The sequence below is a fragment of the Sesamum indicum genome, unplaced genomic scaffold, assembly GCF_000512975.1.
Source record: "Sesamum indicum cultivar Zhongzhi No. 13 unplaced genomic scaffold, S_indicum_v1.0 scaffold00125, whole genome shotgun sequence".
NCBI classification, from domain to species: domain Eukaryota; kingdom Viridiplantae; phylum Streptophyta; class Magnoliopsida; order Lamiales; family Pedaliaceae; genus Sesamum; species Sesamum indicum.
In genome coordinates, this window is record NW_011628052.1 from 475,333 (window position 1) to 494,375 (window position 19,043).

General features: G+C 38.1%; 1 pseudogene; it reads left to right on the plus strand.

Annotated features, from left to right (window-relative positions):
- Positions 1-327: 327 nt before the first annotated feature.
- LOC105179176 lies at positions 328-1,281 on the plus strand (annotated as a pseudogene).
- The last annotated feature ends 17,762 nt before the right edge of the window (positions 1,282-19,043 follow it).

Consider the following 19,043-nt stretch of genomic DNA (forward strand, 5'->3'; position numbering starts at 1 on the left):
TGAAACTTGTTCGTGATTCTCTGTAGAGCCCACAAATGTTTGATGTTTTTCTTCAAACAAATCCTTTTGAAGAAGAGAAATCAATCCAAGAATTGAGAAGGGCTTGTCACTCTATGATAGATAGAATTTCTAAAATAATAAATTGTATTTGGTACATGTTTTGTTTGTTTAGTTTGAGAGTATTCTAACACGTGGCCTTTTTCTTTTTTTATTTCTGTGACGAAATTGACAGGTGTTAAAAAAAGTAAAAGTAATTATCAATTAGAATGTGGATCTCCGCCTAGAAGCCAGCACAATCTAGCATGATGAACTTTTTTAGTTCAGGACATGATGAACAAACACCAAGGAAAGGATAAGGTGGTGGTGGTATTAGGTGCCACTAGCACAAGCAAATCGCGCCTGGCGATAGACCTGGCCACCCGTTTCGGGGCAGAGGTCATCAACTCGGACAAAATTCAGGTCTACAAGGGGATATAGTAACCAATAAGGTGAGCAATGAGGAATGCCGCGGCGTGCCACACCATTTGCTTGGAATCATTGATCCGGAGGTGGATTTCACTGTACATGATTTTGTGCATCATGCATGGCTGGCTGCTGATGCCATCGTACAAGAGAATCGGTTGCCAATCATTGCTGGAGGGTCCAATTTCTTCATACAGGCACTTGTCAGTGACGACACTGAGTTTCCCTCCAAGTACGAGTGTTGTTTTCTCTGGATGGACGTGGCAATCTCAATCTTGCATTCGTACGTGTCGAAAAGGGTTGATCAGATGGTGGATAGCAGGTTGGTGGAGGAGGGTAAGGCATTTTTTTTTACCTAAAAATTCGTTACTCTGATTATGGGATTTGGCGTGCCATTCGGGTCCCCGAGATGGATGAGTTCTTTAGGAGTGAGGTGTTGTCGGTGGTGAAACTAGGGCTAAGCTTCTTAAGGCAGCTATTGATGAAATGAAGATGAACACTTGCAAATTAGCTTGCCGTCAAGTTGAAAAGATTTTGAGGATGAGGGAGGAATTCGGGTGGCGGATCCATCGGTTGAACGCCACAGAGGTATTCCTTTGACTTGGTGGAGATGCCAATGAAGCATGGGAGGAATTGGTGCTCGAGCCTAGTACGAACATTGTGGCTCGTTTCATTGCAATGTTCATACTAGGCTCCAGCACCAATTTCTCCCATGCTTCATTGGCATCTCCACCATGTCGAAGGAATACCCCTATGGCGTTCAACCGATGGATCTGCCACCCGAATTCCTCCCTCATCCTCAAAATCGTTTCAACTTGACGGCAAGCTAATTTGCAAGTGTTCGTCTTAATTTCATCAATAGCTGCCTTAAGAAGCTTAGCCCTAGTTTCACCATCGACAAGACCCTCGCTCCCGAACAACTCATCCATCTCGGGGATCTGAATAGCACGCCTAATCCCATAATCATAGTCACGAATTTTTGGTTTTCCTTCATAGAAAAATATTAGGTATTCCAACTTCAAGAAAAGTGGGATTGTGCACCATTTGATGTGTTATTACAATGATCAATGGAACGAAGAAGCCAATAGCAGAGGTGGAGGTTTATGGAACAATGTTGCAGAACATTGTGAGCATGAAATCAACAATTGATGTAAAGCATTAGATGTGGAAGTTGATGAGAAATAAGGGTCTAATCAACAGGTGAGAGGGAAAATGATACAGGTTGTTATATATTTGTGGTCCAATGACTTTATTGAAAAGGTCCTGGAAGAAGAGTGCCTGCCCGAGCTATCTTAAAGTAAAGCTCTCTAGGTTAGCTATAGGTAAAGTTCTCCCAAAGCCGGAGACACAGGCCACTAACCCTTCAGAAATCGGGAATCCGTAAGGAAGGATAGGACATAGAATAAGGACCTAAAGTTGTTCGTCAGATGAGACCGAGAACCGAAAGATGTCTATCAAAGAGCGAGAGGGACTGACTAGACGGCTATCAACCAGCTCTAAAGGTTGCAAAGCCTTTAGAGTGAGTTCTTTCGACGTCTGTGTAAGCGTATGATTCCTAAAAGCTACCTACTTATACTGGTTGAGTAACCTCTTGATTGGGCGGAGGTCCCAGAGCTGTCAGTCTTATTCCTCTGTATCTTTCCGTATTGTTGTGGTCTACCTTGAATTGTTGATGTCTGATTAAAACAATACTTTGCCGGAAAGGGTACAATGAATTTCTGGTAAGGAGGAGGCAATTTATTTGATGAACAATCTATCATGGGGGTCATTTTCCTGCGGTTTTCATAGGCAGAACTCGTTCGGCATTCCAGTATTAAATAGGTAGGCCCCCTACTCCATTCCCTCCTTTCAGGATCGAAGGAATGAGTAATCCTCAGGTGAGGAGCACGAATGACTGACTTATTAGCGCACGCGCGACCAATTAGTCCCAGTATTATTCAGACCGCGAACCCCCCATAATCCTAAGAGTGGACTATATGTCTAGATCCCGTGCCAGTTGCCCTCTTTGTAGCCTGCCTCTGTTATTCTCTTCTCAAAAACAAGACATCCATCCCGTATGGAGCCATCTTCTTCATCCAACGTACTCTATCCATTTCTAGATAGAGCGGTACGCAGCGGACTCCTCACTCCTTACTACCTAACCCCGTTAATACCAATCATAGCCGTCTCGTCTAGTATCGATGCTAATGCCTTGGCAGCTCTCCAATAGGCAAGTGAAGCAGCCCGAGAGCCTTTGGCATATCCCTTCTTAGCTGCTACTAGTTTCTATGATCATTTATGTGAAAAGATGTAGTCAAAAAACTGTCTTTTAAGGCCCCTCTTTGATGTACCCCTGTAGTCAAAGAGTGTAGCGGGCCTAGCGCAGCGATCGAGGGCGAGAACGGTTTCCTAGTTGGTATCACGTCAGGATCCGTTGCTCATACTGAATCACGCCAACGTTATGGAAGTTCCTGGATTGTGTAAAATAAGAAGAGTACCAAAGGCAGCACCTTCTATCAAAAATGGAAAATTGGCTATGGAGATTCCGTGCGGTAAGAAATTAATACAGGGGTGCCACCAAGGCCATAGTATCGAGACTAGACGAGACGGCTATGATTGGTATTAACAGAGCTGTGAGAGTAAGGGGTAGGGGGCTCGACAGAATACCGTCCTGTAAAGCCAGGGCAAGTTGGATGAAGAAGATGGCTCCATACGGGATGGATGCCTTGGATTTAATTGTTACAATCGAGAAGAACAAGGGCAAGCTACAAGGCAACAAGAGCAACGGGGATAAAGGAGTATGGTTAACTCTTAGGAATCTGCTTGGCAGCCCAAAAACCGACACGGTAACCCGACCTATTCACCTAACTACTTATATCTCTCATCTAACGCTAAACTTCATTCTTCCCTCTCTTTTGCGCCGACTCCTCCTCTGTGATTTTCGTTCGCTTGCTTCACCAGCAGTCGTGGCTCCTTTCCTAAACCAACTTAATGGTTTCAGGAAAGCCATCCAGGCCTTCCATCCCCACTTCTTCTCTTGACTCTTTAAATAGGGGTTTATTCCCTTTATGCTGAGATATAGAAAAAGTGCTTATCACCCTAAAGCATTCTTTCATTTTTTGTGAAAACTTGAGTTGGGGGTCTTTGTGACCGTGTAATAAAGAGATCTCAATGATCAGAGTTTGTGGTCGGGTTTCGAGTTTTATGGTGCTACCGTGGGTCGGTTATTTGGGTATAGTACTTACTGTGACTGTGTTCCCTCGTGCGGATCTGGCTTAATCTGGGCCTACTTCATACCACGTTTATTATTTTGTTCATTCTTTTATTTATTGTTATTATTCATTAAATCTATACTATTGGTTTGTATGCTAAGGAGTTTCGAACTCCACTATTTTAATAGTTGGATAGGTTTATCTTAGTGATTTCCACTGTACAGTGGTATCAGAGCCTCGTCTCTAACCCCCGAGTCGCCTGGTGGTGGTAACTCTTCAAATCCCTCCTTTTTAATTCTGCACTTATTTTTTTTGTCATATTATTATTTTTTATCTATTACCGCAGTGCTATCCCCCTGATATCATACTTGGTTGGACCCTTGAGGTCGTCGGGTATCTGGTCGGGAGTTAGGTTGCGAAGGCCTTGGATTTGTGGTTGATCTGTTGTGATCTGAGTTTTTTGGCTGCTACTTATTTATGTTTTAATATTGTTACTGTCCCTGTGTTCTTTCTCTAATTACTGTGGTTATCTCTGTTATTACTCTGTCATAACCCGTTATTACTATCTTAAGATTACTTATTATTATTGCTTTGATCTGAAATTATTTTTCTGCTATCTATCATGATTCCCTGAAGAAACTGCTATCTGTCGTGATTCCTTGATATTTTTTCTGATTTCCTTGACTTAAAATCCGCTGCAAAATTTTCTCTAAAATACTGTTAATTTTTTTTTAAAAAGCTCTGTTTTAATCCTTAAGAAATTTTTTTTCTTAAATGGCCAGTTATAACCTACAGCCTTTTGATGGTAAAATGGATTTCTCAATCTCGCAACAAAAAATGAAGGGTATCCTGATCCAGGAAAAAAAATTTCAAAGCAATAGATAGTAGGTATACTGAAAATGTTTCAGAAGAAAAGAGATTAAAAAACGATGAATATGTCTACTCTTCCATTATTTTAAACTCGTCTGACACGGTACTTAGAAAAGTGGGTAAACAAAATTCTTCAAAAGATCTTTGGAAAAAATTAGAAAAGTTATAGATTGAAACGTCTTTACCTTGTAAAATTTTCAGATATAAACTTGATTTGTCTAAAAACATTGATGAGAACTTGGATGACTTCACAAAATTAATATAAGATATAAAACTTAAGGGTTATAAAAATGTTGATGAGAATTTGGATGACTTCACAAAATTGATACAAGATATAAAACTATTATGGATGATAAAAACATTGATGACTATTGCCCTATTATTTTGTTGAATGCTATTCCTGAAACATATTCTGATGTCAAAGCAGCTATAAAATATGGTAGAGACCGTGTGAATCTAGATAGAGTAGTAAACGGTTTAAAGAGTAAGGTGAAAGACTTAAAAGCAAACAGACCTAGTAATAATCAACACGAGGTTAATTTTGTGAGAGGAAGACCTAGATTTAGAAACTCCAGTTTTAGACACAATAGTAGAAGCAAAAGCAAAAGTAGAAATGGCAACAGGAGCAAATATAGAACACGTGATAATTCTTATTTCGATGATAAAATAAGGGAAACGGGTTGTTATAACTATGGTATTAAGGGTCATTAGATTAAGAATTGTATAAAACCAAAAAGGGATAATAGAGAAAGACAATTTGATGAAAAATAAAAAGTGAATAATGTTTCTGATGATTCTGGTGAAGTGTTTTTTGTTTGCGAGGTGAATTCTGTGCATTCTATGAATATGTATGAGTCGTTAATTGATTCTGGTTGAACTTTCAATATGAGCCACTTTAAAGAAATTTTCTCAAATCATAAAATTGAAAATTCTGGTTTTGCTTCGATGGCAAACGAAAAGAACTGTGAGATTAAAGGTTTTGGTAACATTTCTTCAAATTTTCAAGATGGTTATAGGTTAACCCTTAAAGACGTTAGGTATGTTCCTGACCTTTGCCATAAGCTTATTTCATGTGCTGCCCTCGAAGTGGAAAGATTAGAAGGTAAATGGAGCAAAGGTGTAATTAAAATCATGAAAGGCACGTTAAATGTTTTCAAAGCAGAAAGAAAACGCAACTTGTATTTATGTTTTATTACATATGATTATGTTGCTGCATCTGTGAATGAACATGATAGAACTTCCTTGTGGCACAAACGTCTTGGTCATATTAGTCAAATGGGGCTGGAACTACTGAATAAAGAAGGAATGCTTAGTGGCAAAGTTGATAAACCGAAATTCTGTGATGATTGTGTAATAGGTAAACAAAATCGTGTGCATTTTCCTGTTGTACCTTCTCCTAACACCTCCATGTCATCTTGCATATTAGATTATATACATGCTGATGTTTGGGGTCCTTCTATAGAACCTACCCATGGTGGAAACCGATATTTTATGTCTATCGTTGATAACTATTCAAGGAAAGTTTTTCTTTTTCTATAAAAGCATAAATCTGAAGTTTTTGAAAAGTTCGAAAAATGAAAAACTCTGGTTGAAAACCAAACGGGAAAAAGATTGAAATCTCTTCGTACTGATAATGGCCTTGAATTTTAATCAAAATGTTACTGATTTAAGTGATAAATTTGGCATTAAAAGGCAAAGAACCAACCCCTATACTGCATAACAAAACAGTGCTGCTGAGCGCATGAACCGAACCTTACTTGAAAAGGTCAGGTGCCTACTAATTAGCTCCGATTTACAAAAGTCATTCTGGGGTGAAGCAGTTTTGACTGCTGCTTACATGATTAATTTGTCATCCTCTATGCCATTGCTTAGTAAATCCCTTGAAACTGTTTGGTGTGGTAAAAAACCTGATGTTTCTTCTCTTCGTACTTTTGGTCGCTCATCATCTGTTCGTCAAAATTCTAGTAAGCTTGGACTTAGATCATTAGAATATGTTTTTATTGGTTATCCGAAAGGGGTCAAAGGGTACAGATTATGGGTACGTAATCAACTTGGTTTCAAAGTCATCATAAGTAGAGATGTTACTTTCAATAAAAACGAAATGCCTTGTCTTACCACAATAGAAGTAGATCAAAAAGAACCAACCTTTAATAGGGTGGAGAATAACCAACAGGGGGGAGGAACTATAGAAGAAAATTATGAACAACAAGACACAGAAATCCCTGAAAATACTGAAAATACTGAAACTACTCTAGATAATTATCAACTAGCAAGGGAAAGTAGAAGAGAACATATCTAATGCTGAAATTTCTGAACCTACAAATGCAGATGAAGCTTTAAAGTCTAAAGAATGGCTTAGTGCCATGAACGAGGAGATGAAATATTTGAAGGATAATAACAATTGGGATCTAGTGGCTAAACCCTAAAACTGTTTCATAGTGGATTGTAAATGAATTTTTAAAATCAAATAGGAAAACACCATAAAATACAAAGAGATTAGTGGCCAAGGGGTTCACTCAAAAAACAGTGATAGATTATAACGAAATTTTTTGACCTGTTGTCAAATATACTACTCTTCATATAATTCTTGCTCTTACTACACATTATGATTGAGAGTTAAGGCAAATGGATTAAAAACTTTCATTTTGCATGGTGACTTAGACGAAAACTTCCATATGCATCAACCTTTTGGTTTTATTGATAAAAACAAATCTAAATTTGTTTGCTTGTTGAAGAAATCTTTATATGGCTTGAAACAATCCCCTAGGCAATGGAATAAAAAGTTTGACTTGTTTATACTTTCTCTAAACTTCAAAAGAAGTCGTTATGTTCATTGCCTCTATTTTAAGTATATGAATGATACTCCTATCTTTCTTGTGTTATATGTTGCTGACATAATCATTGCAAGCCCTAGTATAAAACTGATTGAGTTTCTGCAAAAGGATCTATCGAAAAGTTTTGAAATGAAAAATCTTGGTGATGCAAAAAGAATTCTTGGTATGGACATCACTAGAAAAAGAGAAAATTTTTCAATACTTTTAAATCAAAAAACTTACATACAGTCTATTTTGAAAAAGTTTTCAACGGAAAATACGATACCCACTTCTGTGCCCTTAGTTGCTCATTTCCAGTTATGAAAATAACAATGTCCATAAACAGATTATAACATAGAGAAAATGAGCAAAATACCTAATTCAAATGTCATTGGTTCTATAATGTTTCTCATGGTTTGCACCAGACCCGATATTGCTTATGCTCTAAGTTGTCTTAGCAGATATATGTCCAACCCTGGACCTCCACATTTGGAGGCTTCAAAATGGCTTCTAAGTACCTACGTGGTTCCGACGATATTGGTATAACCTTTTCTAAATTCTCTGATTATATTCATCTTTTTGGGTACGTTGATTCTAACTATGCGAATGAAAAAGATAGTAGAAAATCCACTACATCTTACATTTTCACTTTGTTTGGCTCATGCATAAGTTGGAAACCCCGACTACAACATATTGTTGCTTTATCTACTACTGAAGCCGAATACATTGCTACTAGTGAAGCCTTTAAAGAAGCAATAAGGTTAGAAGGATTAGTCAAAGAAATCGGTTTTCTTCAGAATAAACTTACTGGTTTTTCTAACAGCTAATCCTCGATCCAACTTTGTAAAAATCCCGTATTTCATTAAGGGACTAAACACATAGACGTTAGGTATCACTTCATTCATGACATTGTTGGTAAAGATATTATAAAATTGGAAAAGATTAAAATTGAGAAAACCTAGCCGATATGGGTACTAAGTGCTTGCCCGTTGAGAAATTCATTAATTGTATGAAAATCTTAAATCTTACTCCTGACTAACTCTACTGTAGGTTGGATAGCAATTTTCAAGTGTAGGTACAATGAGGCGGGCATTTAGGCTATGATGAGAATGCCAGATCCAACTTTAAACTTCGGACCTTGTTCCTCCTTTATAAAGGTCTTGGTCTATGGTGCAGTGTTTTATATATTTGTGGCCCAATGACTTTATTGAAAAGGTCCACCTGGCACCCCACTTACTCGACCCACTTGGCAGCCCAAAAACCGACCCAGTAAAACCCGACCCATTCTCCTAACTACTTATATCTCTCACCTAACCCTAAACCTCATTCTTCCCTCTCTTCTACGCCGACTACTCCTTCTCTTTCTCCAAATCTCCTCTGTGATTTTCCTTCGCTTGTTCACCGGCAGTCATGGCTCCTTTCCTAAACCAACTTAATGGTTTAAGGGAAGACATCTAGTCCTTCCATCCCCACCTCTTCTCTCGACCCTTTAAATAAGAGTTTATTCCCTTCTTGTTGAAATATAGAAAAAGTGCTTATCTCCCTAAAGCATTCTTACATTCTTTGTGAAAACTTGAGTTGGGGGTCTTTGTGACAGTGTGATAAAGAGATCTCAATGATTGGAGTTTGTGGTCAAGTTTTCAGTTTTGTGGTGTTACCATGGCTCGGTTATTTGGGTACAGTACTTACTGTGACCTTGTTCCCTCGTGCGGATCTGGCTTAATCTGAGCCTACTTCATACCACGTTTCTTATTTATGTTCATTCTTTTATTTATTGTCATTATTCCTTAAATCTATAATATTAGTTTGTATCTTAAGGAGTTTCGTACTCCACTATTGTAATAGTTGGTTAGGTTATCTTGGTGATATCCACTCTACACGGGCTATTGATCTTAAGGACGGCACGACTCTTTGGAATATAAACAAATGTTTTTTTTAGATATTTTAGCTCATCTATTGCAAAAGTTGTTGATATACATCATTGTGCGAGCATTGCAATGGAAACTCCATCGGAGCTTAACAAGATACAGATTGAAATTACTAAAAGGTAAAGTGGGGATGCAAATGTCGAATATCCATGGCTTCCTTGTGTGGAATGACCGGGGATTATGAGCCATTGAAAATTGAGCGCATGCATGGTATTGGAATGCATCTAATTCCCGCAAATGGCACTTCGATTAGGTTTGTTTCTTCCACATTTTTCAACTTTTCTTTGCAAGATCGGGTTTAATTTGGTTATGCTCTTCTAATGATGATTGCATTAAATGTTCGAATGGTACTTTTGATACTATGGATGGCAGATGAGTTGAGCTGGCATGTTTGGTGCTCGACTCAGGCTAAAGTCGAGCTAGCTCGAGATTTTAGTAAGTAACCAAATATAATACTTGGCCTAAGGATCAAGTTGGTAATTTTCTTACATCTCTCCTTCCCGAAGTCCAAGTATCATACGAGCCCCCATAGTGAAAAGCCTTGAAGACTAGAAGAATTATATGCTCTTGCAAGCTTTTCAAAATTTGTCAATATTTTTTGTATAGTTAACTCTATGTTCTATAGTTAAATATTGTTATCTATAAATCTCTATACAACAATAATCTTAATCAACAAGTTAGTAAATTCATATTTGTTACTATGGTTTTTTATTTTATACTAATTATTATTTTTTGAATTATCTAATAGTTTAAGAAAGTTCGGAATATATTTTTGTTAAAAATAATTTGGACTTGTCAATCTAGCATAATAAATAAATATTCTAAATTAATTTGTATTTTTTTATAAATAAAAAATAAAAAGCTCTAGCTTGAGTTTGAATCAGAATTTCGAGCTCAGCTCGTTTCCACCGCTAGTTGATGCTGTATTTTGTGAGTAATACAATTTTGATCTTTTCGTGATTAGGTAACACCCTTCTTCTTTCTTATTTTCTTATGCTCTTATCCGGATTCTTTTGTTAGTTTTTAATTGCTTTCCGCATAGTAGATTAAAGGCAAATGATCAAGGAATCTTTTCAAATTGTCATGTAGATCTGACAAGACTTAACTTGATTTATCTCGGTGTATTTGAATTCAAATCACATATATTTAGCTTATTCAAAAAGATTTCAAACGATATAGCGCTCTCCACAACAAACTTCCGTATTATGGTTTTGTGCCAGCTCGTTGAGTGACGAAGGAAAACCTCTGCCTCTCCTGCTATCGTAGGTAAATAACAAGAAAAACGTTAGACAAGAGGAAGTAGAGAGAAGAAAAATTGAGGACAAGATAGTTGCTTCAGGAATAAAATCGAGAAGCCTGCGCCATACTGTGCCATTGACTACTACGCATATAGATATAAGAGGAGAGAAAGAGTAAGCATGGAAGTATCACCTTTTACACAAGATGAGGCGTTGAAAACCTTAAGAAAACCACATCCCCTCGATTGAACATAACTACAAGAAATTTTCGGTAAGTTAAAGGAAATTACTTAGGAACATTTCGTTACAAGAATTCCCTCAACACATCAATAGAAAACAAAAGATTACAACAAATGCAAAATGAAATATCAAATTCAATTAATAGCTTCGGTTAACAAATGAATGCATATTGACATCCAAAAACAGTGAATCATAGTCCAAACAATCCAAACTTATCTTGAATAAGCCAGTAACGAAAGCCAAAAATATAGTCATATGCTTACTCTGTAAGATTATGAGTCTAAATAGGAACGTAGAGGAAAAACCTAGAAAAACTTACACATAAAGAGAAATTAATTCCATTTTTATTTGTAAAGCTATTTTGATTCAAGGATTATGGGTTATTATTAGCTCGTGTGAGGTGACCCCCCTGTGTTATGAATAAAAGTGCACACTGCCCCCCTGGTCAACGATTTTTGTCTCATGAATTTCATAAAATTTGCATATTTAGTCTTTATTCACCTCTAATTGCATGCTAGTCCCCTAGCTCAGAAAATGGTATCAGAGCCTAGGTTTATTGAAGAAATATATGATTATATTACATTTTGATATTATTTATCCACTAATGGAGTAGACTTTTCAAGAAAAATAAAACCGAACAAAAGTTCGAGTTACTCTGAAAACAGGGAATATTTTCAGATTTTGGAAATACAAAGAAGAGAATTTCTCATGGAAACTCTTGACAAATGCGACAACGGTCCCAAGAGGATTGATACAAAACTTCTCACGCCAGAAGAGGAACAAGAGTAGCTGAGAAATTTTGAAGTTCGACAGGTACTACCAGGAAATGCAGTGAGACGTCTACACTCCACTGAAGTTCATGGTAGAATTCCAGCCAGGAGAAACAGAACGGGTAAATGCCTACATAATTTCAGTTTTAAGAATTATGACTGATTAAAAAGAACTCGGGCTGGATACGTCAAAGATCTCTCAAGATCTGAGGGAGATACAAAAGACGGTTCAAGACTATGGACATAGGTTAATACATATACCTATGAAAATAGAATCTTTAAGCCAAAAGGTGGACGAGGTCCTTAATATCCTTCCCGATCTACACAAGTTTCTTACAGATCTGAAGGCAGATATTACAGATCTGAAGAGAAACCAACGAGAAAGCCCTGAGACATCTAGATCCAGGCAGGAGCGAATCAGGGACGCCTTTGGAACAGTACCTCTTCTACGCCAAAAGGGGAAGGCCACGGAGATTCCAAAGCCGAAGTCAAGAGAAGATCTGATTATTGCTTCCATTAGATCTATAAAATAATGGAAGTAACAAGAGCGGATCTATCAGATCTACAAGAATTCGCGGAATCCTTTTCCCAACTCGAAATCGTGGATTTAGTCAATATCCAAACAAATGAAATCACTCCAGCACTACCACCGCCGGAGGGAAGTACATGCTCTAATGATCCTCCACAGGATCAACCGATGAGAGAAAGCGCGAATTTCCACACTAATGCCACTCCAACGTTTGTAAGAACCAGGCTAAAGGAAATCTAGGAACAAATCCAAAAAGAGTGCCGGAGAATACACCTTGGGCAAGGACTATGCTCCAGCCCTTACATGCATATGGCGCTATACTAAACTTGGATATTATCGATTTTCGAAATATCGAGAAATTGACAGACGAATGGGTTGCAGCAATCAAGATAGCAGCAACTACCCTGGAGCTCGACAAAGAAAATTGCATAAAGCTTGTAGAGTTGAGCTTAGAGGGATCTGTAAAAATCAGATGGGATAATACCCCAGAAGATACCAAGGCCAGCATTCTTGCCGGAATTTCAAAGAATGCGATAGCAGACCGGCTAGGAAGGCTTATCAAGATACACTTCATCGAAGATGGTTACTTCGAAGGAAGTAGAGCAGAAAAAGCTAGAGAATATGCACAGGCTCTTTTCAGCCTTGAACTTAGAAGTATTTGCGCAGTAGATGAATACATCTACTGGTTTCGCAAGTATTTCTTCCAGAGTGGAGTAGCAACGGAAGTAGCAGCTCCAATGTTCTTCGCAAAGATATGCAGTCCATGGAGGGAAATGTTGATCCAGTCATACAAAGTACCTGAGGGACAGCTAGATTCAGTGGCACGAAGAATGTCTTTTCTTAAAGACAAATTGAAGGATTGGTGTTATCAAGCATTCATCCAGAAGAATATGAAAAGACTGAGAGGTAAAATCAAACGAACCCCTCTTTGTTGTGATAACAATGATGTTCCAACTATTATAGGAGAATCAAGTGAGCCAAGGAAAATGAGGAAGCAGAATAGTGACTCCTATCCTAGGAGTTTCAGAAGAACCTTTTCCCGGCGGAGATCATGGTGGTCCAAGTCCAAAGCCAGGACATACAAATCTGGACAGAAAACAGGACCAACAAGGGTTTCATCCCAAGGATCTAGACGAACAGACGCAAGATCCACTGGAAGAACCCCTACAAGAAGAACTTTCAACGAGCCCATACCCGAGCCAATGAAAGTTTCAAAGACTGCAATTGCAGGACCTGCGGAGCAAGAGGACATATATCTCCCGACTGCCCGCAGAAACGTGGTGAATTGAGAAAATTTGAAGCCACGGATGGTATCCTAGATGCAGTTTACTATAGCGATTTGATACCTATCTATCAATTCGAAGATCTTCCTTCAGACGAAAGCGTCTATGAAGAGGAAATAGTGTCTAATTCGGATGGATCTTCAACCGAGTCAGAATAATTACAACGAGGGAGATAGGCTTCAAACTTCTGAAAACCTATTAGGATTCTTTTCCAGAATGACGGTGTCAAACAAAACCATGGAAAGAATCATCCGGCAAGATTCCAACCTCAGTCCATACGATGGATTTAGGATTGGAGGAATTGGGAAGTCATGAACCAAATAGGACTGAACCAAAGAAAGCATCACATAATCTACAAAGTAAGTTAATGGTGAGTTTGCTATACCTATGGAACTTACCGGTAATGTGATGGAAATGCACTTAATTCCTAAAGAAGAAATTCTTGAAGAATTGAGTAAGCTTAGAGAAGAAGTAGCTATTACTATGAAATGGATCCATATAGGGACTATTGAAGTAGTAATAAAAGCAACTTTTAACGAAGGAATTGATTCAGAAATATATTTATCGATAATGGATAGAAGAATCAATAACTTAAGAGATGGTTGTCTTGGAACAATGATAGGAAATTTGTATGCAGGAAAACTGATGTTTGACATTCATCCTAGGATTGCATACAACCTAGCAGACCAAGATTTCAGTAGAGTCTTAACCCTTCATCAAGACTTTAAAAGAAAAGATCTAATGAAAGAAGGAAATAGACCATATTCTATAACCTATAGAGTTGCATATGTCCTTTCCAATACCCATCATTCAGACTTGTTTTTTAGGAAAGAGTATATTGAGATTCCTATAATTTTCAAGGAGTTCGCCAAGGTCATGACACCAGATCCTATTAGAATACCTAGAATAGGTGGTGTTGATATTATTATAAAAGATCACCCAGTCTTAGATCGGACACTTAGCTCTAGGACTAAGTTTAGTAGTCGGATGTCCTTTTCCAAAGATAAGATTATGGGCTACAAAGGAAAGGAGAAAGAGTTATTCAAAGGTTTAACTCCTCAACAGATTCAGGTAGATAACGTAAAACTTAGATGTCCTGAAGGATGGAAAGAGATACAAGTTATATTCGACATCACTAAGAAAGAGAATTATTTTCCTTGTGATGACTTATATCATTTGCAGCAAAATATTGTTGGAAAATATGAGGCCATGCTAGAAATAGCAGGCATGAAATTATAGTTGCAGGTGTTGCAGGACGAGAAAATGGGAGTATGACTTTGGGGTTAAGTTTCCTCGAAGATCATAAACCATGGGGAAGAAAAGGTAGCAGAATGGAATTCAGTCTTGATGGTGTTACCATAAGGATTGAATGACGAGTCCCTTTTCGATATACATATCTGTTTGTATATTATATGATCAACATAAGACAGAGTATTTTGCAGCTTATATTGATTCAGGTTCAGGAATTTGCACGGCAAAACCTGGAGTTTTTCCTAAGGAAGTAAGGAAAACCTTACCCGTTATTGCAGGAAGGGATTTCTTGCAAAAAATCCTGATACTCAATAAGGGAATACGAGAAGCCAAAATCATGATTGGAGGAGAATTTGGATCGCCCTTGTTTAGGGTAAAAACACCTCCTATATACTTTCATGATACAGGTGCCGATATCTTGCTAGGTAACAATTTCATTCAAACATTTGCAAGATATATGCAAGATAACCAAAGGAATCTGTTAATCTTTACTACTAACTGTGGTAATGAGATACAGGTGTTGCAAAGAGAAAAGACATTTAACAGGATAATGCCAATAAATTTTCGCAGTAGACGTGGTGATATGGATGCCAGATTAACTCATCCAAAAATGCAGGATAAGAGAGAATTTGGTAAGGTCCTTTTGTCTTTCAGGCAGCAGGGACTCATAGACAGCGATAGCTTCTATAAGGAATCTGAGGAGGAAATTCTAAACCTTAAAGAAGCATTACTGGAGATGAAATCACTAGACATTAGCGAAGATAGCAGACTTTCTTGAAAATGTCAAGAGGCTTATCCAAAGGAACTTCAGTGAGAATCCTCTAGCTTGGTGAGATAGGAACAAGATCGAAGCTACTCTAAAGGTCAAAGATGAGTGCGAATACGAGTACGTTCGATACAAGCCTATCCTGATGAACATGGAGGATAAGAAGGATATGCAGATGATAATCAAGGAGCATATCAGTCTTAGACTCATTGAACCTGGAATCTCTACCTACAGTAGCACTGGATTTCTGGTAAGAGACCATGGTGAGATTAAAAGAGGTAAACCCAGGTTGGTTATTAACTATCAATGTATTAATAAGATATTAGAATTTGATGGTTATTACATTCTTAGTAGAGAACACTTAATTGATTGCATTAAAGGAGCGAAAGTGTTTTCTAAATTTGATTGCAAAACTGGGTTTTATCAGATTAAGATGGAGAATGAATCAAAGAAATTTACTGCATTCTCCACAGCACAGGGACAGTATATCTGGAAAGTGCTTCCAATGGGTTTAGCCAATGAACCCCAGATATTTCAAACAAAAATGGATAATCTTTTCAAAGATTATTTTGAGTTCATGTTTTTCTATATTGACGACATACTTATTGCATCCAAAAATATGAAAGAACATATTAAACATCTTGAAATATTTTTCGATGCATGCTATAAAGAAGGTTTAGTACTCTCTGAAAAGAAAGCTACTATTGCAGTCAATAAGATTGAATTTTTAGGAATTCTTATTGACGAAACAGGAATTGAGTTGCAGGACCATATTGTGGAGATAATCCGCAATTTTCCAGATGTACTCAAAGACAAGAAGCAATTGTAAAGCTTCTTGGGAGTTTTTAATTTTGCAGGAATCTTCATTCAGGACCTTGCAAGATACAGAAAGGATTTCCAACCACTTTTGAAAGAAACAGAGAGTACAAAGTGGAAATGGGAAGAAATCCACACCAAAAGGGTTCGTGAGCTAAAACAAGTTTGTAGTAACCTTCCAAAGCTTGCTATACCGCAAGACGGGGATGAATTGGTAGTCTACACAGATGTCAATTATTACAGATGGGTGGCAGTGCTCATGAAGAAGACAACTACAGGAGAGGAACCCTGTAGATATACCGGAGGGTTGTTCTCAGAACAACAAGCAAAAATTTGGCACATAAACGAGAAAGAATTCTTTGCGGTTTGGAAGGCTTTCAAAAATTGGCCTTTATTTTTACTTGCTAAAGAATTTACTTTAACAGTTGATAATACTAATGTTAAGGCTTTCTTAAAAAATAAATTAGAATAAAAAATAGAGAAAGCTCGTATTATTAGATGGCAAGCTGAATGCCAATATTATTGTTATAATATTGTCGTTACAAAATCTCATGAGAATGTTCTTGCAGATTTCCTAACAAGAGATGGAAGCATCTGAAGCAAACTCCATCACACTGAGACCCAGGCATCTCCGGGAAAACCTCGAGAAGCTTGACAGAAAGCTCGGACAACTAGCAGTCAATGCCCAAGTTGCCGAACAAATCCAAAGAGCCAATCTACACACAGTCCAGGTCGCAATAAGAAGTTCCTTATTAGCATCCACCTCGCTATGGAACAACTTACGAGAACCAATTCGGAATGCGTCACTTTCGGGGATGACTCACGAGTTGAGGGAGCATGACCCAAAACATACCTTTAGAGTGCAGGGCTCTACACCTGTAGCGTCGGATTCAAGTACCGATTGCACAAGGCCATCACCAGACTCTGGTGAAACGGCAACAATTGAATCACAGGAAGTGCAAACTCCTGAAAGTTCAAGTCAACCCAACACCTCTAGGGGTAAAGAGGGAGAGATTAGCCTTAGGCCAATGACAGGCACCTTGAAGGCTAATACTAACGAATTAATATCTTCTTCTGCTTGGCAGGATTATCAGCGTATGAGGGAAAAATTAATTTCCCACAAAGGAGTTAATCCAGGCAAGACCATTATCGAAACGTCCGGAAAATATAACAGAGTCTGCATGTTAGAAGGGTCTAAACCAGAAGATGTCAGAGAATGGTATGATTTTGGAGCTCTTGCTTCAGTTCATACTATGTCACCGAGTTTTTCGGAAATCTCAAAACTTCCGGAGTGGATTAGTGGGGTGGTCTTTGATTCATGGCAAAACAACCCCTACTTGAAAAGAGGCGATGTCGTGGAGATAAAATTTATTTCAGTAGCTCCAGAAACTGCAGGAAAGGGGTCTCACCCAGCATTCCATTTCATGAAGCTGTAGAGGCCAGATATGGTAGCTTTCAACAAAATCAAAGCTGCCTCAGGAGAAGCTCCCTTGGTATCTGCCATTAGTGAAGATAGTATCTCTACCAGGAGAGCTTGGGGATTATGGGTCTGTCTCACAGAGATGGACAAAGTCAAGTATCCATTCAAAATCTTCTCAAACAAAGTGAATGGATCGTTCCTGTTAAATTCTATGACAGGAAAAAGCACGGAGTTCGCTGAAAGCTTATTCGAGAAAAAGAGGATGTTGATATGGGAAAATAAGCTGCCAGCAACTGAAACCACAAGGATGAAGACATGCAACATGTTGCATGTTGGGCAATGGCATAACCATCTATGCCCTTGTTGCGAGAAACAAGAGAAGCCCCTGTTCGGGACAAAGATTCGGGTCACAAAAAATAAACCCGAACCGGACCAAGACAAGGGAAAGAAAAATTTTTTTACCAAGAGAGGTAAAAGTTAAACGATGTAAAAGGTCAAAAAACAACAAAAGCCAACAGTCAGCAAAGCAGCCAGCTGGAAATCATGTGACCGACAAACCATTATGAAAGACAGCTGGAAATCACAAGGCAATGACGAACGCAATGACGTCATCACAAAATAAGTTTGGAGTCCGAATTTCATGTCCGCGGACGCCTATAAATAAAAATGCAATGAAGTAGAAGGGGGACATCAAAGAAAACTTCTCCTACTCTTCAAAGCATTAGAATTTTTAGTCTTCTTAATTTCCTGTAATATTTTAATTTTTCAGTTTATGGGGGTTTCCCCAACAAGTCAACTCCTCTACACCATGAGAGGCTAAAACAGTTGTCTCCTCCAATGGAGGAATAATATCTATGTAATATTTCCTATATTTCTTCAATAAAAGATAGGCTTCCATTCAACCTGTTTTTCCAAAATTTTATTAAGTCCCTATATTGAAGTCCCTTTCACGCCCTAAGGTAGGAAACGAAATAGGGCTGTGTAGTTTTCTTACTAAAGGAGTCAAGTTTTTGCGAACCATCTGCTACGGTAGTGTGGTTGGAAGAAGTCTGTAAAATCGAGGACTTGGAATACCCGGAAACAGAGTGGTCAAAGCAAGGTATGAATTTATGGGATCTTAGTTTATTTCGGAAGCATGATGGGCCAAATTTTGAGCATTAGGGGTTGATTATTAGAGGTAAGCAAGTAGATATGAATAAAAGACAAAATGCTGCTGAAATTCTGAAAAACTTTGGGACCATAGGTGTACTTTAATAGCCCACACGCAGTCAAACCGCGTGTGGTCCAATTTCCGTGCAAAGGGGGTTTTCTGCATATTATTTTATATCACAGGGGAGTTAATTGATATTTTAATTTTTACTGGGGGACATTTTGCACATTGCCCATATCACAGGGGGGTAAACTGCATTTTTCCCTATAAAAAAATATGCCTTTTGCTACAAAATCTTGTACTATAAGAAAAAACT